This window comes from Hesperophylax consimilis, chromosome 27 (assembly GCF_061612785.1).
Source record: "Hesperophylax consimilis isolate HC1 chromosome 27, BYU_Hcon_1.0, whole genome shotgun sequence".
Taxonomy (NCBI): Eukaryota; Metazoa; Arthropoda; class Insecta; order Trichoptera; family Limnephilidae; genus Hesperophylax; species Hesperophylax consimilis.
In genome coordinates this window covers 23,880,787-23,904,823 of record NC_142862.1, presented here as the reverse complement: position 1 = coordinate 23,904,823, position 24,037 = coordinate 23,880,787, and the positions used below count along the sequence as shown (strand labels likewise).

Sequence of the window (24,037 nt, the reverse complement as noted above, 5' to 3'; positions counted from 1 at the left end):
CAACAGTCTATTGGTTGGAACAGTATCGAAGGCTTTCTCAGAGTAAAGTTATATTGTGTATGTGGGAATCCATTTGTCCCACTCGTTTACCCAATACCCAGACACAATAACATTGGTTATTGGGTATTCAATCAAAAAATTACTTATAACATTGGTTATTGTGGATCATTTCGGTACAAATACCTATACCAGCCTATATTATAATATTTGTTTACCAGAAAATAATTTCGATTCCATATTTGAAATAGGGTGTTCTTTTGTTTAAATTCCTTAAGGTTAATCGTGAAAAATAAATTTAGTTTTCGTGATTTTTCAAGGGCCTGCGATTTTCCATTTTCAAGAAAGCAAATGAAGAAAATTAGTATTGTAATTTATTAAGAATCTCTTCAAATTATTTGTAATCCGGTTAAAAACGGGATTGATGGAATTACGAATGAATCAACAGGTTTCCTGATAAACTTCTAGTAAATTGCGAATATATTATCACGATGTCGTTATACGTGTTCACGAAATCCGAAATTTTTCGTATATGGTCATTTTTTAAATATATTTTTTAACAGTAACCCACACGAGAGGCCATTAGGAAAATAATTTCTATAATGGCCTGTCATCTTTGGGGACGCTGTGTGGAGGCTATTTTTAAGGAAGGAAGGAGAAGAAGTTCTGGGAAGGAAAAAGGTATGATGAGAGACGGGTAGGATAGGGTATCTAAGAATCAGTGGGTCCATGAGTAACGGACGAATGATCTATCCCTTCCACTGCAGCGCAAGGCGATGGGTCGAGAGACACCAGTTGGAAAGATCAAAGGGTCTCCCCAAACCAAACCTGCCTCTTCTTGATGAACCCGGGTACCCCTGCTAAATCACCAAACGTAGGAAACCACTCGTGGTGACCTATGGCAGAGGCGTTCGTTATCCAATAAATGGTCACTGGGGCGGCGGTCCCCAAACCTGCCTCCCAAATTAATTATATATGATATATTATCGAGGCAATACTCATTTTTCTCCGTGCGTTATTTACTAGTCATTTATAAACGTAAAGGTTTTAAAATCCAGATAAACAATAAAGTACTTACCATTAATATATGTTACAAAATGATTATTTTTGTTCTATATTTGAAATGTTTTTTTTATTCTCTAGAAACATTTTTTCTCAGTTTTCATCTTTCAACAACAACAAGAGTGAATAACCATTAATTATACATCTAATCCTAGTTGTTAGTAATTAATGGTTATTCATGGATCGATTTTTAAACAATTGTAGCAAATAAATAAAAATAAAATAAAACAAAAAGTCTAGGAATTTTCACATAGCTAATGCCTAAGAAATACAAAAAAATAATTGTAATAAATTTGATTAGAAGCATCATCAAGGACATCTTTAATTAATTATTAATTAAATCGAATGAAACAAAGTCGCTATTCGCGTCTGTCTGTTTGTGAGCTTAGTTATTCTAAAGCACACAACGAATTTGGAAAGAGTTTTCACTATCATTTAGAAATTTTCTTCTTGAAGGTTTACATATATGATACTTGCATATCATATTTATAGAAAGCAGAGAAAAGTCTCATGTTTTGTAATCAAGACGTAAAAAAAATATTTTCGGACGCTTACATTGTTAACGCTGGCTAAACCTTATGAGATACATCAAAATAATGTACTACGGAATTGTATATCTTAAAAAGGCCTACAAAACTTCATGATGGTATATGTCTATGTTTTAAGGATAACCCCCAGCAACGCTGTGTAGACGTCAGCTTTGAAAATTAAATAAATTGTTTCCTCAACCTTCTGCAGACAACGACTCTTATTGCTGCTTCACGGAATTAATCAATAAATAGCCATCTAATCGCGTTATAATCAATTTCAATGGTATTCGCTGCACTGCATGATGTCATTGGGTTGAGAAAAATCTTTTAGATTGGATTACTAGAGTTACCCCATAATGTATGTACTTTGGTTTACTTGGGATACGAATAAATTTTTAAAAGAGATTTATTTTCGTTGCAAATGAAGATATCTACTTCAGGGAGAATGTTTTAATATACAGGGTTTTCCAATAAGAGGTGTTATTTTGATATTCAATCGTAAAAGATCAATGGTTTCGTTGCTTGTGTGGCACGTAGTGCCGTCTTGTTGAAATCAAACGTTGTTCGGATCAATTCCGTCCAATTCCGGCCATAAAAAATCATTAATCATCTCTCGATAGCGATCCATTCACCGTAACTTTTGCTCCAGCTTCATTTTCGTAAAAGTAAGGTCCAATGACTCCGCCGGACCATAAACCGCACCAAACAGTCACACGTTGATGATAGAGAGGCTTTTCAACAATAACTCTTGGGTTTTCCGAGCCCCAGATGCGACAATTTTGGTTGATGAGGAACCCACCGAGTTGGAAATGGGCCTCATCACTCAAGATGATTTGCATTTAATTCACTCAAGTGAATTTTAATAATTTCAATGCGTTGTTGAAGCGTGTATCGTTCCATTTTTATTAATGGCGTAGTTTTTACTTGTCAAATGTCAAAAAATGACAGCTTCAAAAGTAACATCTACCGAAATAGCGGGCTATTCAAAATAACACCTCTTATTGGAAAACCATGTATTGTGTTGAACACAATCTAAACATTTTGATTCGAATTCGTTTACAATATTTTCCATTAACAATAATTTACGAAAGCGTGTGCCGCGTAGGTAACTAACTAACCATCACGCCGTTTCCCCGCAGGGGTAGGCAGAGAGGACGGACCGCCAAACAACTTTGTCTTGGCACACACTCCTTGCCTCATTCACATTCATACATACTCTTATATTATTCTGACTCTTGACATGGCCCGACTCAAGTATCTGATTCACTTGGTCGTGCCATGTCTTCCTCGGGAGTCCCCGACTACTGCTACCATTCACATTTACATCGTATATTCTCCTTACACTCCTTTCTTCGCTCATTCGCTCTACATGCCCAAACCATCTAAGCGTCCTTTCCTTGATCTTACTCACTACGCTTACATCATCAATTCAATTCCATTTAATAATTCAGGACATTCAGTAAAGTAAAGTTATTTTACGATTTTATACAATAACTAACTGAAGTGGTTGCTGTGGATTATCCTTAGGAAATAAACATATACCAAAGTACACTTTTCTGTAGACCTTTTTAAGTTATACAATTCCGTAGTACATTATTTTGATGTATCTCATAAGGTTTAGCCAGCGTTAACAATGGAAGCGCCCGAATATTTTTTTTCGACTTGAGTATAAAACATCGACTTTTTTCTACTATCTATAAATATAATATGCATGTATTATATATATGAACCTTTCGGAAGAAATTCTCTAAATGATGGTGTAAACTCTATAAAAATCCGTTGCGAAATTTTGGAAGAACAAAGCGGACAAACAGTCAGAGGCAGATAGCTACTTTATTTTATACTATTTAAAGATATCTGTAAACAGTTTACTCAGTGAAAACATTTTTGAAAAACACAGTTGCAACAAGATAATTGTGATTAGATCGATTGTGCGATTTGTAAAACATGTATTTCATGATTTATTTTCTGATAATATTCAATTTTGTTTATATAATATTTAATGCATAAATGGAAACCACAAAGTCGACGCAAACACTAAATTCATGCATTTGCAAAGTGTAATTGTTTGATATGACAATGTGTGTGAAGTCTTTTGTATTTCTTGTTTTTTATCCATGTATTTTAACTGCTTTGTTTATTATCTGATAGTGTTACATTTATATTGTCTCTTACTAAAGTTTTTCCTTAAGGCGAAGCTTAATGCTAAATCATCATTTTGATTAATCTTTATAAAGAATTGGTGTACATTATGAATACCAAAAAATATGCTTTAGATAAATTGAAGTTTTTGCTAGCGTGTCGCTTGAGTATAATACAAATAAAAAAAATAAAATTATTCTGCAAAAAATATAAATGTAAACTACTAAAAAAAAACTTTTTCAGTAGAAATGTATGAACGCGTAGAGGAAACAACTTTCAAAAATACAGTATTATATACGAGAAGATTATCTGTGATAGTTTCACTTGATTAACTTTTTTGCTTTCTTGTAAAATTATTTACGAAATAAATAAAAACCAGTTTTGTGCTTGATATCGAACGTTTCTAGACTCCGTTTGTCAAGCGATTTTAATGCCTATTGCCTACAATATAAGGTATACCAAGAATATACACATTTTTGGCTTGTAGCTTCCTTTTAAGAGATTATTGATTGATTTACATTTTTTTATTCTTCTTCTTATGTTTTCTTGAACCATAAAAAAATAAGTGCTTATTCTGCCATCAAACAAATAGCTACACTACTTAAGTCACCTGTTATTTGATAATATCGGTTATATATGGGTTTGTACAGATTGGCATCAATGGAAAATAATGTATTATATTTCATTAATACGTCAATTGAATTTTTATATTTTCTATTTTATTTTTATTTTATTTATTAGGGAAAATCAACAGATTATTTACATATACAGGGTGTCCGGAAACTCGTAGTACAAGCGGGAAACTGGTGAATCTACATCACATTTGGAGTCGATTTTGTAGTATATATTTTTTTTATTTGAGCTTTCGTTATCGAGTAAATCGAGTTTGAAGTTGATTTTTTTTATTTTTTTTTATTTTTTTTTTAATCAAATTGTTATAAATTATTACTGAAGATCAAAGTACCCAACTAATTAAAACTATTTGAAAGTAAAACAAATGAAGAAACTCGGATTTGAAGCATTATTTTGAAATCACCCTTCATTTAACCCGGTGTAATCATAAAATATTTCTGCTCTGCAGGGTTAAAACATCTGTTATTCAACCCTAAACACCAGAAAAAACTTTAACCCTAAAATAGCCGAAAAATATTTTTTTTTTGTTTTTTTTTTTTTTTTTTGAAAATGCGCAAATCAAAAAACTTTATGTTTTTTTGGGTTCCCCATGTGGTGTAGATTCTCCAGTTTCCCGCTTGTACTACGAGTTTCCGGACACCGTGTATAAGAATAAAACTAAATAATAAAGATAAAATCCAATAACAGATTTTCACTTAAAATTATAATAATAATAAAAAATATTAAAACAAGAAACTAAGGGTTCTGTACCCGTGGCCTGAGAAATTTACAAAAAATACAAAATTGTAAATAAAAAATAAAAAATAATAACAGATCTAGGAACACAAATAAATTAAAATTTAAAGTTAACTGATATACTAATATACTAATAACCAGCTAAATTTCAAAAATTTAAATATAACTGATATACTAATAACTAATAATTTCAACACAGCAGCAATCAATAAAAGCACTACACAATAGCAATAATAACAATATAATAAATGTATACCTACAACTAAATTGAACAGATGAGTATAAATTGGAAGGTAAGTAACTGGAAAGGATTCAAAGCAATAACATGATAACTTCAAGTAGAATATTTAAAATTATTTAATGTTAGTTATTACATATCTTTTAAAGGTTCCTAAATTACTTGAGAATATGTCCATATCATTAAAATTCTTATTAAATATACTACAGGCTCTGAATATAAACGCATTTTGTCTTATATTAGTAGAACATTTATGGAGATGAAAAAGTGATTTTTCTCTAGTTCTAACGCTCGGGATTCTAAAATTAATTTCAGACAGAACTTTTCTAACACTTTATACTTTTAACTTTTAGCCGGTTCGAATCTGGAGGTCGCGAGTTCAAATATATTTAAATTATGGTTAATTAGAGGTACCTATTCGCGGCACGTTACGGTGTGGAAATTAGTGTCAGTACCGTCCAGGTGAAAGACCACCATTTAGAATGGAAACGTTGCTTGAAAGGACTTTAGCCGTGTTTGTTGACCAGATCGGAATAGCAAGGTACTTCCCCACCTTCCTCTTCCCCACACGGAGTAAAATGACTATTGCTAATTCATTAATAATCCCTTAAAATTATTGGTTATTCCGGTTAAAAAAGGATTGCAAGCACAGACATAGGAATTAATAGACGAGAAGATAAGGGCGAGGGGTAAAATCAACTGTTGAAGAACGAAGGGGGTAAGGCTGACTGTGATTCGTCAATAAATCAATCTGACAGTAAATAGGCATCTCGCATTATAATATCACCATTTAGTTCTTAAAAGTAAAATCTGCATTTAAATGAATAGATATTTTTACATGGGAGCGCAAATTACTCGCCACGTTATGAACTAATTTGCGAAGTCCAAATTCGTCAAAGTAAATTTCTTCTGTTTGCAGAGTCGTAGTTAGTTTCAGAGTATTTAGTTAAAACACTTTTATAAATGTTCATAATTTACTTCCCAGCAACCAACCAGCTTTGTGTTTCGCGTCCAGACGTTTCTCGATGTGATAGTAACAACTGATTCATATTATACGATGTGAATATGCTTAAAATAAAGTAAAATAATGCTTATATATGGAATGTAATACGACAATTGGGTTTATTCTCTTTTTCACATCTATTTTTACAAGTTTTCATAGTACAAGTCAACATTTTGCCGTGTTATTTCGTAAAATGAACCGATGATGCCTCGACCATAGTTCGCACAAGAATGATGACGTCACGTTTTCAAATTTCATTTGAGGCCATACGCGAGCCCAGCCGGCTCAATGGAACCGGTATGGGGAGTGGGGATAATACGCTTTTAATCACTTAGGGCAGGTCTACTAATATTCATATGTCTATGATTGCAAGCCTTACGAATGAATTAACAGGTTTCCTGATAAACTTTTAACAAATTACGAATACATTATAGTATGTCGGAACCCGTCTTCATGTAAATCCTAATATTTTTGCATCACAACGAAAATTCTTTTTATCGTCGTGATATACTCGTATTATCAAGGAAAATCTATAAAACATTCTTAAATCGATGTTTTTTTAATGACTGACTAATTAACTATCACGCCGTTTCACGCGAGGACGGACCGCCAAACAACTCGGTCTTGACACACACTCCTTGCCTCATTCACATTCATACATCGTCTCACACATACTCTTCTATTATTCTGACTCTTGACATGGCCCGACTCACGTATCTGATTCACTTGATCATGCCATGTCTTCCTCAGGCAACCCCGACTTCTGCTGCCATTTACATTCGCATCATATATTCTCCGTACACTCCTTTCTTCGCTCATTCGCTCTACATGCCCAAACCATCTAAGCGTCCCTTTCTTAATCTTACTCATTGGGCTTACATCAGCCTTGCACTCTTTGCGGATATCCACATTCCTCACACGATCGTACATGGTTTTACCTCACATCCGCCTCAGGGATCTCATTTCATCAGCATTCAGTCTACTTTCATCCTTTCTCTGCTAGTTCCATGCCTCACTTCCATACATCAGGGTAGGCACCAGCACTCCATTGTGGACTGCTAACTTCGCTTCTTTGGACAATTTTTTGTTAGCGCCAACTGCGTTCAGTCCTCCATTACCGGAATTACCTGCATTTACCCTTCTTTTAATATCTCTGTCAGCCTTCTCATCCCTCATAAAAATACTTCCTAAATACACAAACTCATCAAACTGATCCAAGTATTCCTCATTCACAATAATATTTCACACTGTTTTCGTACTCTCTCTTTCAAACACCATTACATAAGGCTTGTTAATTTATCGTGATGGCAAAAATCGATATCTCTCCCCTTCCAGCTACCTTCAGGCTTGCAACATATCCCAACATAACAGGGGATGTCATAGTCTAACTGACTCCGGTTGGGAGCGGTTGGAACTCTTGTGCAGTATTCAGTATATAAAAAAGTGATCAGATCTGAACGGCCAAAACATCCAAATCTTCTCCTCTCTCATCTCTTTTCCCTCCCAACTTCTTTTTGGCTCAAAATTATTCTCAAATAGGCATGCCATAGTCACAAAAAGGTGAATAAAAAGCAACGTCATTCGCTTCCTGCAACATAAATCTTTTACCACCAATAAATGATTATTATGTGGTAGAACGAATCGAAGAAAGGTAACCTAGTTACTGTCTCTTGTTCTCTTCTTGTTTGTATCTTGTTATTTGTTCGATTTTTAGTTATTTTGTTTGTTGGTGGAAGAACCATTTCTTCAAAAACTTTTTTAAGTAACGTTGAGTCTATACATAAATAAACTATGCAGTACACATCCAGGGACACTTATTTATCCACTCGCGCGACGGGTGTGTAAATATACATATATTTGCCATATATTGCATTAATATAATTCCACAAAATATTAATATGGAAACATATGAACTGCTTACTGCCGTTTAAAGCCAATGAATTCACATAGATTTCAACTTCCATCCCATATTTTTAATTTCAATAGAATTGGTACATTATTTTAATTTTATTTAATTTGATTTTACGCCCAGCTGGGCTATTACATGGATTATAAAAAAAAATATCCATAGTGAGATATCGAAAATTATAAATAAAGTTTTTACAGCATTAAACTGATAAACTAAATATGAAACTATATTAGTAAAACATGTAACAGTAACAACAAATAATTTAGAAATTAGAACAATACGACATATAAGACAAATCACTAAAACTACATTACCAACGCTACTACAATTTGTAGGATTCAAGAAAGTGCTGGTATAGATTACGCTTAGTTTTATAAATATATCAATAGTACTCCCAAACTTATTGGTCAGATCATGCATCTTATTGGTTAGTGAGTGTGTCAGATAGTTGGTTGTGTATGTACTGCAGACGAATGTTACATTTCGTCTTATTATGGCAAGCGATCCCTCAAAACGGGTTTTGTAAACTTGCCAAAATATACCCAAAATCGTACGAATTGTTAAATGTGAATACTGTACAAGAGACCCAACTGTTCGGAGCCAATGGGACTATGGTATCCAATTATTGTATGACGTTGTGATGCTGAAGAGAGCGAAAACACTAATTTATTTGCTGATTTATAATGACACATAGCTATAATATAATACTGACTTTGTTCTACAGGTATTTCAATGGAAGATGCTCTGGTGAACTAGCGTCATTTATTCCTTCAGCTCCGGTGCATAGTCACTCCTTCCTCTCCAAAAAAAGACCCTCCACACAGCATCCCCAAAGATGACATAGGCCCCGAGGGAAATTATTTTCTTCAGGGCCTCCTGTGTGGAGTAAATATTAAAAAAAAAAAAAAAAAAGTCGGGAAACATGCCAAACGCGCGCCCAATTTATTGTACTAGAACATTTGTACACTGTTGAAATTGTTCATAAAAGAACGGGTCGCTTTTACTACTCGTTCTGATTTATTTTTTTTTTTAAAGAAAGACAAACATTCCCGGGTTACGAATAACCCAACAATGTTTGAAAATCTCCTACTACCACCACAGAAAGCCGAAAATGTTGCTTGTGTTGTGATGGAGGACTTAGCCAGCCGAGGAATCGAACACGCGACGCTCGGGTGAGACCCAAGCGCTATGCCCACTCAACCACTGACTGATGCTCGGTAAATTGCTGACCACTGTATTTCCTCCCTCCTACAACATGGGCCTCTTCAAGACCAAATTTCATTCCTTCTTCTCCTCAAAAATACCCTCCACACAGCAACCCCAAAGATGATATGAAAATATTAATATGCAATATTGATAGACTTATTTCAAAAACGAAACAGACAAAATGTAGATCCTAGGAAACAAATTGTACAGCGCCCTTGAGGTGATTTTTCACAAAAACGGCGCTCTACAAATAATCCTATTATTATTATTATTATTAAAGAAAGTCATCAATACAATTGTACAATCTAATGTGTGTAATCGGAGGCTTCCCTGCTGTAAATATATTAGATACAAAATTGATTGAAAAAAGTCAGAAGGAGCTTACGTGGGGATCTGCCCAAATGGGGCATTAAAAAAATAGGAACACTGTTAATGCAATAAAATTTTGATTTTCGGTTTATTTTGCGTCATGGCAGTAATGTATCAAAAATAATATCTCGTTCGTTCGGGGCCTTACAAACCACTCAATATAGTTGGTTCAACTCAGATTCAATAATTCAATTCAGCAATACAACGCATTACCTAGTAATCTAAAACTTTCGGTAACGAACAAAAAAACATTGGCAAAAGCTCTTAAAAGCTATTTCCTCAGCAGTTTTATTAATGACTGACACATTCTTTCTTTGGAACTCCAAAATAACTTCTGCGTTTATTTATTTAAATGTATTTATGTTGTCTTGTCTTTAATCTAATGTTTTCTTTCCCGAAATGAGTTTTGTAAATTCACTGAGAATAATACATTTAAATTTTTTTATCATTTTGTAATGTTTTTATTAATTGATAATTTATTATCTTATGAAATAAAATGAATTTAAAATAAACCACCGAGATTCAATTGATAACCTTATCGCATACAACCTCCACACGAGAGACGAATACATTTGTGATTCGAAACGCGAACCGTACCACGAATTACGGATAAGGAACGAATCAACTGCAAGCGGCGTTTCGCTCCAATTGCGGTTGTTTCGTTTCTTTCCCATAAGTTGAGGTTCAGTTGCGCATTTTGGCTCGCAAATGTATACGTAGCATTACGTTCTACTCGATCAGATTGATAACAACCGCTCAGCAAAATTGAGTCGTATGTAGCGCCCATAAGTTCTTCTATTCATTGGCTGTCTGCAATATGTCAATTGTTAACTTCTTTAATATATTAACAGTGATAGAAATAATCTATTGCAGGAAATTAACTCGCATATTGTAAATAATATGTCATTGATAAAAATGATAAATTGATTTGTTGATAAAGAAAATAAATTATTGTATATTATTTATATTATAATGTGTATACGAGATAGCCAGTGCCAACCCTGATAAAGTCCACCTGCTACGGTTGTACCTAGGGATCGACAACATTTAAAATAAATATCAATTTCCATGTTTTTTTGTAAAAGTTGTCATCGAGGAGTATAATATTTTACATGAAATTCAATGAACTCGGATTTGTTTTTAATTAAGGTATTATTTTCAAAATTGGAACTGATTGTGTCAAGAATTCAGACGTAGGAAGTAAGAACATCGATTCAGTGTTATATAGACCGTAAACCTTAAAATTAACACCGAAACCAAAACATAGGTTCAAGAAACTATTTATCAAAAATAAAGTTCATTATCTCGCAATCGAAAGATCGGAAGAAACATTGCTTTTTACTTTTTGTTGGTCTACACGGTGCAAATTTCTCTTCCAGTAAGTTTGAGTGTTGCAGAGATCAATTTTCTAGTACGAATTTCATGCAGTTTACAATACTTCCGGTAGAGGCTTTCGTGAACTTTTTATTATCAATTTAATCAGCTTTATGAATATTTAAAAAATTTACGACAGCGCTTTTGCCACAAAATGAACGAGTTTCGCGAAACCCGGGTTTAAACATTGAGGAATATTGTCTATTAAGTTTAGCGACGTTTTAAGTTTGACGGCCGGCATAGTCCAGTGGTAACGCATTGGACTGCCATTCCGAAGGTCGCGGGTTCGAACCCGGCGTGCGCAAATAAATTTTATTTGATTAATTTGTGTTATTTCACAATTAATTAATTAAAATAATATATAGTATATTTGCGGCACGTTCCAGAGTGGAAGATACTACCAGTATCGCCCTGGTGTAAGACCACCATTCAGAATTGAAACGTTGCTCCAAATGGCTTTAGCCGTGTTTAGTGACTAGATCTGAATAGCCAGGTACTTCCCCACCTTCCTCTTTCCTTTCCCCACTTACCTTCAGCCTCACAACATCCCCCAATTGGGGATGCCATAGTCTCACTGGCTCCAGACGGGAGCAGTTGGGACTCTTGTGAGGTATTCACTATAAAAAAATATAAAAAAAGCGGATGCATTAAAAATAAATTATTCCATTTAACACTGCAATTAGTAATTGTTCCATTAAACATAGTTCTGGGACTGGTCCTTCGGGTGTGTTGCGTAGGGCTCATTCCAACAACACCAACTAATAGGGTGGAGTCGTAGTTTCTACATATTGTGACGTGTTGCCTTTCATGCAACTGGCCGATAAAATTAACAAATTACACCACGGGATAGAGTGATAACTGTGTGCTTTATTTTATATTGTATGGAACTTGCAATTGTTTCTAGGCTTTCAAAGTGAGGCATCGGAAATCAAAGGAAAATATGTATTATTTATCTTCTCTTTATTGGTGTTATTTTGGAATTGGTATTAGTTATAAGAGAGAAAACCTATTGTTAGCTAAAACAAATTCTTACGTTTCATAAATTTTAAAATTGCTATTCCAGCAATTTTGTTGAACTAAAACACTCTGTTAAATTATATGAATATGCTCAAATTGTCAGACAGAAGAATTTGCACTGACTTGGTATTTCTATATACAATTCTAAATGATTTAGTCGATAGTCCGGTATTGCTAGAGTTGATAAGCTTCCGGATTCCACAACGTAATACTAGAACTCAGGATTTTTTCATTGCAGAATTTCTGGGACCAACTACCATATGTATTCGTCTTTGCCAGGAATACTAATGGAGGGAAACAATTATACCAAGTCAGTAGACATCTTCAATTTATCTTTAAACAAATATAAAGTTTTGTTAATGAAGCAATTCAGTTATGTAAAATAAATAATGTATATTTCTTAATATTCATACGTAAAAGCGCCAAAAAGGGCGTTAATTAATTAATAAATAAACAAATAATTATATATCGTCAATTCGGTACCTACTTGTCATATGATTTGTTTTATAAAATTATTTCAATTCTGTATTTGAAACGTGTATTTCATTTGTTTATATTTTTTTGAGTTAGGGCGTCGTCAGACGAGAGACTTTAGTTGTGGAGACAGTTGCGTTGCAACATTTGCGTGAATAAAAAACGGTTTATGGAGTTGCCATGGAGGTGAGAACGTGAGCACTACCGGCAACCGCAACTTTCTTCGCGGATGAACGATTCTATCTAAAGTCTTCGGAAACTGTTCCAAATCCAATTTTTACACATACTACCATATTTCCTCCAATATGCAACCGCAACTGCGACGAAATAGTTGCCGCAACTAAAATGCCTTAATATTGGCAAGTGAAGTCATATTTTGTGATTATTCAAGGTAGGGTCTGAGCTATTTAGCTTACATGCAATAATCATTCCTACAATTAACAGTAAAAATGCAGAAACGAAACTTTAAACAGCTCTTCTGCAAAACTACAAATTATCACATCCCTATTTGCGTTAGTACTTAAATAACAATGCGATTTTTTTTACTAATCCTCTTACACGTATCGCACATATAAATAATGACTAAAACACATTTATTTAAATCGCAAATAAATTTCAGAACTAGTAATTAATTTAATATAAAAATATCATAAAGCCAATGGTTGATTCTCGCTGTACCGGCAGGTAACGCACCTGTTCGAATATAGCAGTTGCTTCTCCACCGACAGTCAGTTCAGTCAGTCATACACGAGCGCTCTCGTGTCGTGGTAGTACCGCAAAGTCGTTGGACCGATATTACACCTTATACTCGACACCCCATACCTCATACTCTGTTATACCCGGCCTTGCAAGGTACAAATGACAAGTACTCATGGTTTAAATAACATTTTAGTTGTGTTTTGTGCGAGTTTATTGTGAAGTGAGTGTTATAATTCAAAATGTTTAGTTTTTCTCTTGCAATATACCCGCATACTTCTCTCGTTAATAATAAAAGTGTTTTAAATTGTACACAACTGATAAACTAGTAATTTCGTGAACTGTAGTCTTCGCGTAATGTTGATTATTACGATTTGGCAGTTTACAACAGCGTAACGCTAATGCGCTCTGGCGGAAGAAAAAGGTAGCATCACACTTGGCTACCATATTGACAGGATTGATCAAACAAATGTACAGACAGACTTAATATAAAGTAGTCGAGTCAAAACAGGAATTCGCCAAATTAAAATAACAGCTATCAGTTGTTTAAAATATAAAACACATTAATTAGTGAGGCCCTTAGTAATTAGACGTACTTGTAAATAGCCCAAAACTCATTTCTTGGGTTTGAAACAAGACGTACAAATGTAACATGATTTGTTTTATATTTGAATATATATTTTTTTATATTATAGAAACAAACAGTGCATGATTTACAGAGATGAAACAAAATACAGGAATAAGATACTTCATGTTGAGTACCTATGATATGTTTCCTTGTAATGTCTGCTAAGTGGTATGTTTATTCCTTAATTACCAGGTGACGTGTGTAGTATATAGGAGTGTGTGTAATCTATATGTGAGTGTTTATGTGAGTGTGTCTGTATGTATGCGCATTGAACAGTTTAAATTATTGACATGATGCTACGTTTGAATTTGGGCAGTGAATCCGAAAAAATGTCAATGTTAGAGTTAAGACAAATATTATTTAGAGTATGAAGAGCTCGGTTAATTGGCGAATTAGATGATGTATTAGCAATATATTTTGAAAATATGAACCACGTTCCAGACTGGTAGATATTCCAAGTATCGCATAGAGCATAGAGTTTCTATTGAGAATCGAATCGCTTACCACTAAACATAACGTAAATTGCGAAAGACAAACATTCCCGGGTTACGAATAACCTGACAATATTTGAAAGTCTCCTACTAGCACCACAGTAAGCTGAAAATTTTGCTTGTGTTGTGATGGAGGACTTAGCCAGCCGAGGAATTGAACACACTACGCCTGGGTGGAACCCATACGCGATGTCAACTCGGCCACCGACCGACATAAACATAACTTAGTAATAATTATTATCTGTTCGCGCTCGGTCAGCTGTTATATAAATTATATTGCTCGTGAATGTATGCTCTTTTATGTGTTAATCTTTTAAACATTAATAGGAAAACTTTTCTGATAAAAATAATACTGCACAAGAGTCCCAATTGCTCTGGAGCCACTGAGACTATGACATACCCAACTGGGGTAAGTTATGAGGCTGAAGGTGATGAGGGATGGGGAGGGGAAGGTAGGGGAGTACCTGGCTATTCATATCTGATCACCAAACACGGCTAAAGCCATTTCAAGCAACGTTTCAATGCTAAATTTTGGTTTTACACCAGGGCGATACTGATAGTATCTTCAACTCTGGGACGTGCTGCAAATATACTATATTATATTATTGAAGACAATATTAGCGATTCCTAAATGAAAATTTGAAACAGAAAAAGATACGGTCACATCTAGGACCTAGTCCTAGTCCTGTTCTAGATGTGACTGTATATTTTTCTGATTTTTCTGTTTCAAATTTTCGTTTAAGAATCGCTAATATTGTCTTCAATAATTAAATATTACAATTTGAGGGTTAATAACTTAGTTATTCTATTATACATACTATCTCCATAAATAGTTAGTAATAATATAGATCACCGTAGAAATGTATTATAAATTTGTACAGCGTCCTCGAGGTGATTTTGCACAAAAACGGCGCTATACAAGTCATCCAAATATTATTATTTATTATTATTATTCCACAAATAAAATGTTATATTTTATTTGAAATGACTAATTTGCGAAATATCACAAATTAATCAAATGAAATTTACTTGCGAACGCCGGGATGTGAATCCACGACCTCCAGCTTGCTAGTCGAGAGCCTTACCGCTAAACCGCTTTGTTTAAAACTTTGTTAGAATTTTTTTTTAGAATACCATAAATAATCTTTCCCAAAGTTTCGCGGTATGAGCGTAGAACATATTTTGTATTCTTCCCAAATGATACATTAATGTTATTATATCTTTAGTTTTCAGTCATGTTGGAAGTCCTTCTCTATCTGTAGCCAACGTTTCGGACAGATGTACAGTGTTCTTTATCGCATTTTCACTAACGATGGGTGGGATACAAGATGTAGGAAACATAATTTCTAGTAATAGAAATATACGTTCGTATATTATTACACATGCTAGCACAGATGGTGCACGGAGAATTGTAGTATTGCTAATGTATTAAAATTTTCTTCAAATTATTGGTAATCTGGTTAAAACGGGATTGCAGGCAGTTTCCTGATAAAATTTTATAAAATTAACATATCGGAACACTTATTGCCCCGGTAGTTCTTATTGCCCCGGTATTCCGACATCGTGATATATTCGTATTTCACTAAAAGTTTATTATGAAACTATCAATTCATTATATAACCTGTTGAAGGCCGGAGTATGAAACAGAAAAATATTAGTATAACCTAAAATGTTATTATTACAAACGATGATGATTTTGTTTTCATACATTTTATTATGCAAATAATTCTAATATTAGTATAACCTAAAATGTTATTATTACAAACGATGATGATTTTGTTTTTATACATTTTATTATGCAAATAATTCGTATATTAGTATAACCTAAAATGTTATTATTACAAACGATGATGATTTTGTTTTTATACATTTTATTATGCAAATAATTCGTATATTAGTATAACCTAAAATGTTATTATTACAAACGATGATGATTTTGTTTTTATACATTTTATTATGCAAATAATTCTAATATTAGTATAACCTAAAATGTTATTATTACAAACGATGATGATTTTGTTTTTATACATTTTATTATGCAAATAATTCTAATATTAGTATAACCTGAAATGTTATTATTACAAACGATGATGATTTTGTTTTTATACATTTTATTATGCAAATAATTCTAATATTAGTATAACCTAAAATGTTATTATTACAAACGATGATGATTTTGTTTTTATACATTTTATTATGCAAATAATTCTAATATTAGTATAACCTGAAATGTTATTATTACAAACGATGATGATTTTGTTTTTATACATTTTATTATGCAAATAATTCTTATATTAGTATAACCTAAAATGTTATTATTACAAACGATGATGATTTTGTTTTTATACATTTTATTATGCAAATAATTCTTATATTAGTATAACCTAAAATGTTATTATTACAAACGATGATGATTTTGTTTTTATACATTTTATTATGCAAATAATTCTAATAAGCATCATCTTAGAATGTTAGAATGATCTCCAGAGACCCATCGGCGTTCCACGGGTTAAGGGCCTGCAATCCCGTTTTTTACTGGATTACAAAAAGATTCTTAAGCCCCCGCATTACCAATTTCTACCGATTTATAACAAGTTTCTCATTGACTTTTTAAATTTTTAAGTTCTAAAAAAAACGTTATTTTTGAAGATAATATCTATACATTTATTATGCCGAAACGTTAATTATTTAAAATCCCATCGATAGAAAAAAATCGCAAAGTAAGCTCCGAAAATTATTAAAAACACGTTATGTTCTGTTATTTAATGTGTTATAGGCATGAAAAAATTCACAGTGTATCTTTAAATACAACTAAAGCATTCATCGAGAGATTTTTGCTCTATATCAAACTAGTCGTGTTTTATTAAATATTTTCACCCTTTTCGCTTAATTGTGATTGTTTTTTTAATATTAGCGCGCTCCCTCTAGCATTCGTATTTACATATCTCCCTTTCAAACCATCTTTGAACGCTTACTACGGGGCCTTAATAAATATTCAATATTAGTTACTCTTCTTTCGTGTGTCATCCAATCCAATTTCTATAACGACGCGACTTGTTTCCGACCAATTGAGATGAGATGAGAATGAGGCAAGAAGTGTGTTCCAAGACCGAGTTGTGTGGTGATACGTCCTCTCTGCCTACCCCTGGGGAAACGGCGTGAATGGTTATTTAGTTATAATGCGTAGCAGCGTAGAACCGACTCCAATAGTACCTTAACAGTTGTTGCCGAAAAGGATTGCTCAAATCGATGTAAATGTTTACGTTCAGGTCTCTCACTGTGCCACAGATGATCACATTTTCTATTGTTACTTTGTAAATAGATTGATGCACTGGATGACGTGGTATGAAACTTTAATTAGTAAGCTTCATATGTAATAGAGTGCCACATCCATAGATAGTTCTGATAGATAATGATAGTTCTGCGAATGCATTAGATTCGCTTCATGTAATTACCAAGTAAAACTTATCTTATCTGTAAATCTTTTTACATTAACATTAAGTGCAGATTACTCTGTAAGCAGTGCCGGAGTAGCTCAGAGGGCTACCGTGTTCACAGTGTCGTATAATTCATTTTACACAAATTAAAGCTTTAGGCATCACTTTTTAAACAAACCATTAATTTTTTTTTTCGAAGTAAACAAATAGATATTTACTTTGTGGTATGACATTATATATTTACTGAAAAAAACACACTTTGTATTACACCACTTTTATTGAATTAATAAATGACAGCCAACCAGGTTACGCTTATCTCAAGCGCCATCAGTCTCCCCTTTTTCTATTTGTATCTTTTTCTGTCACCAATAAGATTTCTTATTTTCCATTTGTATCTTTTTCTGTCACCAATAAGATTTCTTATTTTCCATATGTATCTTTTTCTGTCACCAATAAGATTTATTATTTTCCATTTGTATATTTTTCTGTCACCAATAAGAATTCTTCTTTTCTGTTTGTATCTTTTTCTGTCACCAATAAGATTTCTTCTTTTCTTTTTGTTTTTCCTCTATTTGTTTATTTAATTTCTCTTCGGGCGTCCTCGACCTCTTCAACCATTCACTTCCAAGTAATACATTCTCCTTACACATCTTTCTTCGTTCGTCACTTACGTCTAATTTCACCACAAATAATTATGTGATTCACCTCTTCCTCGGGCATCCCCGACTATTTCTATCATTCAATTCATGTAGTATCATGATATCCACATTGTTACTCAAAATATTACATTATGTCGACATTCATTCGACTCCTTATTTCATTCCAGTGCGAACGAATGATAGAGTGTTTTTCGAGCATCCCCGACTTCTTATACCGCCCATCCACTCTCAAACACTCCTGGCACTAATAAGAACAACAATTAAATTTTCATTAGAGTCGGTTGAATGCTATAGGAACGCGTTCAAGAAAAACAAAGAAAAAAATAAATAGATAGATTGTAATGAATTTATATAGAGAGAGAGAGAGAGAGACAGATTGTCATGAATTTTTATATATTTATATAGATAGATTGTCATGAATTTTTACATATTATGTATAGATAGATTGTCATGATTTTTTTTTTTATTTCTTTAATTTTGTCTTCTAATATTAATGTTGTTATTTTATTGGTTAATGAAATAAAAAATCGCTGTGAAATATGATTGTATAAATACTGTAAAAGCAAAAAATATTGAAGATACAATTTTGCTCTAGTAATTTACCACAATTCTGAAAGGAAACTTAACTTGAAACAAATGGCTTTAGTTAGATGATATGTTTTCAAACCAGATCTAAATAGAGAGGTTCCTACTTACAAATCCTCGTCTTTCCAGAAAGCCTACATTTTATTACGTGGCATTATATCATGCTTTAGATCAGGGGTTCCCAACTCCGTGCCCGCGGGCACCATGGCGCCCGCGGAACGATTCTTATGTGCCCGCCACTATTCGAAAGTGAAATAATTTTTTCATAAACATTAATTAAAAATGTGATTTTTTATTTATTTGTCAGAGTTTTAATTTGTTTGAGTCCCCAGGTTTACTAAATACGTTCGCATGTTTGCGATATTGTATGTATGAGTGGTTCCTTTGCTGACAGTACTTGTCGCAACCTGTCTAGCGGCGAGCCAGACTACACTCTTCACGCTAGCCTGGAACGGGGAGTGCTATTTGCACATCACTCCTTGTACACGCAGAAAACCCGAAGTGAACGAACGCCACAAACTGAGCCGATGAACGCCGAAGGCGCCAAAACACATGGAACATGACTCTGCCAGCTCTGTCTGTCAGTGAAAGCAATAAGCATGGCCCCGACAGCCAAACTGACAGTAGTCACGTGCTCGTACCGTCCCGATCGGTTCGGCGATCATCGGCTCACTTCGGGTTTTCTGCTTGTACAAGGAGTGATGTGTAAATAGCATTCCCCGCCTGGAACCGCGTTGTTGTCATTTTGATTGCGATTGCTGCCCCGAGTTTGTCGATCAAAAATAGGTGGTGCCCGCCACACTACCTATATTTTAGAATGTGCTCTAGAGTACAAAAAGGTTGGGAACCCCTGATTTAGATGCATCAACTGGTGAAAAATCACGGGATATTTTTATTAATAAAAAATTTAAACCAATAAATACACTTTTCAAATATAGATTTATTAATTAATTCTTAAAAATAACATTATTTTAGTATCTACGTTATCGCTTACTAACTTAACTAAAATCAGTTCCTATTTTGAAAATTAAATCAAATCCCAGTTCTAGAGTTCATTTAATTTGAGTTACATACACATACAGAGAATATAAATACACACAGGGGTATAAAGACACTGCAACACTGCATATCTTTTAACAAGAAGTAAACATAATAGAAGAATATGGATTAAAATTCTACCTATTCTTTTTAACCATTAATAAATTTTTATCATATTATTTTGTTTAACATTTTGAGGTTAGTTCCTTTAGTTCCTTAGCTAGATGCCTTTTTTAAATCGGCACACAAAACATTAAGTTGAAGAATATTAGAAGAAAAATCGCAAAATTGTGTTTAACTAGCGTGATCCTAAACTGCGTACAAAACTATTTTCTATGATTTAATTACAATGACTTTTGCATTAAGGTCCAGCTAATTGCAATATAATCTTATAAGAATTAAAATAAATTAATGTCTTGAAGTACGGTGAATCATTTTAAAGAGATTCTTGCTTGTGTAGTGGTGTATTGTATCGTAGGACTACACTGTGGGGCAAGAGGGGACTGCGGGCGGGTGTTCTAAACTATTTCAAATACTGAATAGAAAGAGTTTGAACCACTATCGGTGTGCATTACTGCATCGGTACTGGTGTCATGAAATATGCACAACATTTTGTCTGGATTACTTCATAACGCAATAATTTATGGTAACCGGGTAACGCAAGACAGTGGCAATTCGACACACTCTTGAAAAGTGGTATAAAGTCGTGAAAAGTGATATAAAGTCATGAAAAGTTATATAAAGTCAGGAAAAATTATACGAAGTCATGAAAAGTTATATAAAGTCATGAAAACTTATATAAAGTCATAAATAGTGATATAAAAAAATATGTAAAGTAGGTTAGGTTAGGTTTTAAAACCATTTTTCTTTTCTCATCACTTTTAATAACTTTATATCACTTTTCAAAAATGTGTTGAATCGCCACTGTCCTGAGTTGCCATGCAACGCAATTTACAGCTCGCAAAGTCATATCTTAACTTTCAAGCAGAAATCTCTTTGGATCATTTCTGGAGCAGAATAACTATCTTTCAATGAGCTCTGGTCTCATGAAATTTGAACAGATTTTTCATACCTCTAATATTTAATTCATCGCAACTATGTTTGTTCAGCTCGCAATAATACATCATATTAATTTAACTCTAAAAAACTAAAAGGAGATGCCATATTGTTTCAACCATAGAATAAAGAAGTGTGTGAGAGAGAGAGAGATCGCGTGCTAAATGCGCTAGACCCAAAAGGTCAGTAACGACATTCGTTTGCATTCAAATCTACATGGAAGGCATTTCTAGTGTGTATTATCTATTCTATCCTTTCAAACATATTTTTCGACTATCCAATATCACAATAATTGATTAAAATAATGCGAAGCTAATGTAAGAAAATAACCTTGAAAATTCAAATGAAATACCCATTATGATTCGTCGCTTTTTGTTGACAGATTCATCATAAAACTAATTGATTTCTGTATCAATAAAATATTGCATAAACAATGAAAATATTTTACATGAATCAATTCATTCATAATCATATCATGTTGATTTTATATTAGATAGTTAACATTCATAAGAAAATAGGTAGATTGCATACAAATATAATGAACATGTTGAAAAACAACTTAATATATATTTTTAAATCTATTTGATTGTATTTTATGATAAACTAATTTAATTATTTATTTATTTAACTCCCAGAGGGCTTTTACATGTAGGTAGTACAATTATTCATGACAGTTTTGAAACATAAGAAAGAAATAATAAAAATAAAATTACATTAAAAAATAATATATGCAAGAAACACAATTAAAAATTACAAGAACATACATTAAAAAATACAGCTATTTGACTAGTTTACAAAAATATAACTTCCCTTTAGGAAAAGTCTTGAAATAAGTCTTTTACGTTATCCACGAAATTCGCAAAGTAAATATTAAATATATCGACATCACCTAAGTATTGGTTTCCCATAGTGTGAAACCGTTGTATTTGGGAGTTCGCAATGTAATTGCGCTTATGTGTGTTGCAGTGGAATAGTGTATTTTGTCTTGTTGTTATTGTAGGTATTCGTAAGTTTATGAGTTGCAGAAGCTCGCAAAAGTCGAATTTAGAGTTTAGATCTTGAATAAAAAAGTTAAGTCGTTTATTTTACGCCTGTCTTCCAATGTGTGTCTTCTCGTTGGACACAGCACAAAGGATAACGTAATATTTCTAAGCAGTAATTATTGGCCTGAAACAACCATATAATACGAGACAGGCAGTCGCCTAGTGTGGTGATTTAATGTATCACGTGTAAGAAAATGTATTATTGTATTATCATGTATTCTATAAATAAATAAATAATTTTTTTTAAATCTTCCGAGTAAAAATACATACCGCTCTCATTTGGCGGTCAGGTGCTCTACCAATTGGGCTACGTCGGTTAATTCAAAACCGCAAAAAAATGGTACGGTGCCGAACCGGCAATCAGAAGGATGCGGGTTCAATTCCCGTTGGAGGCATGTATTTTTTCACTTAAGATTTTGTCAATTTATATACAGGGTTTTCCAATAAGAGGTGTTATTTTGAATAGCCAGCTATTTTGGTAGATGTTACTTTTGAAGCTGTCATTTTTTTACATTTGACAAGTAGAAACTACGCCATTAATAAAAATGGAACGAAACACGTATCAACAACGCATTGATAATATTAAAATTCACTTGAGTGAATCAAATGCAAATCATCTTGAGTGATGAGGCCCATTTCCACCACGGTGGCTTCGTCAACAAGCAAAATTGTCGCATCTGGGGCTCGAAAAACCCAAGAGTTATTATTGAAAAGCCTCTCTATCGTGTGACTGTTTGGTGCGGTTTATGGTCCGGCGGAGTCATTGGACCTTACTTTTTCGAAAATGAGGCTGGAGCAACAGTTACGGTGAATGGATTGCGCTATCGAGAGATGATTTATGATTTTTTATGGCCGGAATTGGATGGTATTGATCAGGACAACGTTTACTTTCAACAAGACGGCGCTACGTGCCACACAAGCAACGAAATCATTGATCTTTTACGATTGAATATCAAAATATCACCTCTTATTGGAAAACCATTGCTTTTAGGCTAATCCTAATTATTGGTTAAAAATAATATATCTATTTGAAATTCAATTGATTGAATGTATGAATTTTGGTAGGTCTGGGTACCAACCGGGAGCCATTAATTCGATAACCAACCTCTGCCATAGATCACACCAATTGGTTCGCTACGTTTGGTGACTCAGCAGGGGTGCCCGGGTCCATCGGGTGAGGTGTGTTCAGGATGTGCCTGCGCATCAGCTGCATGGCGTGCCAAATCGAGAGAGGCTGGTTTCGGGAGACCTTTGACCTCTCCACTGGTCTCTGGACCCATCGCCTATATTATATGCCCATATGTCCGTCACTCCTGGACACACTGATCCCTAGATTCCTACACAACCCTCATACCTTTTGCCTTACCAGAACTTCCCCTCTTTTCGTTCCTTAAAAAAGACACCCCACACAGCATGACAAGATGACAGGCCCTGAGGGAAACTATTTTCTTCAGAGCCTCCTGTGTGTGTTTTTAATGGATGAAATGTAATATTGGAAATGGAGATTTACCCCCTTTCCGACATCCAATCGAGCTGATACTCGGCAGGTGGACTCGTTGTCGATGACAATGTATTCTATCAACTTTTGGTAGCAATCACGCTAACACGCGAAAAAAACGCCTTTGAGAATTGTATTGGATTAAAAAAACAGTCCTATGAACATAACATAACGTATCCAAATTTATCATATTAAAACACAAATAACTTTGTTTACA

The 24,037-nt window shown here is 33.7% G+C and overlaps 1 protein-coding gene across 1 annotated transcript in view; it reads left to right on the top strand.

The window, feature by feature from the left end:
- The first annotated feature begins 13,427 nt into the window (after nt 1-13,427).
- The window catches only part of LOC149410806 (low density lipoprotein receptor adapter protein 1), a 53,606-nt gene continuing 42,996 nt past the window's right edge, over nt 13,428-24,037 (top strand). Inside the window, exon 1 of the mRNA XM_089647778.1 lies at nt 13,428-13,608. The gene's annotated coding sequence lies outside the window, so the exon portion shown is untranslated. The remainder of the gene's footprint in view (nt 13,609-24,037) is intronic.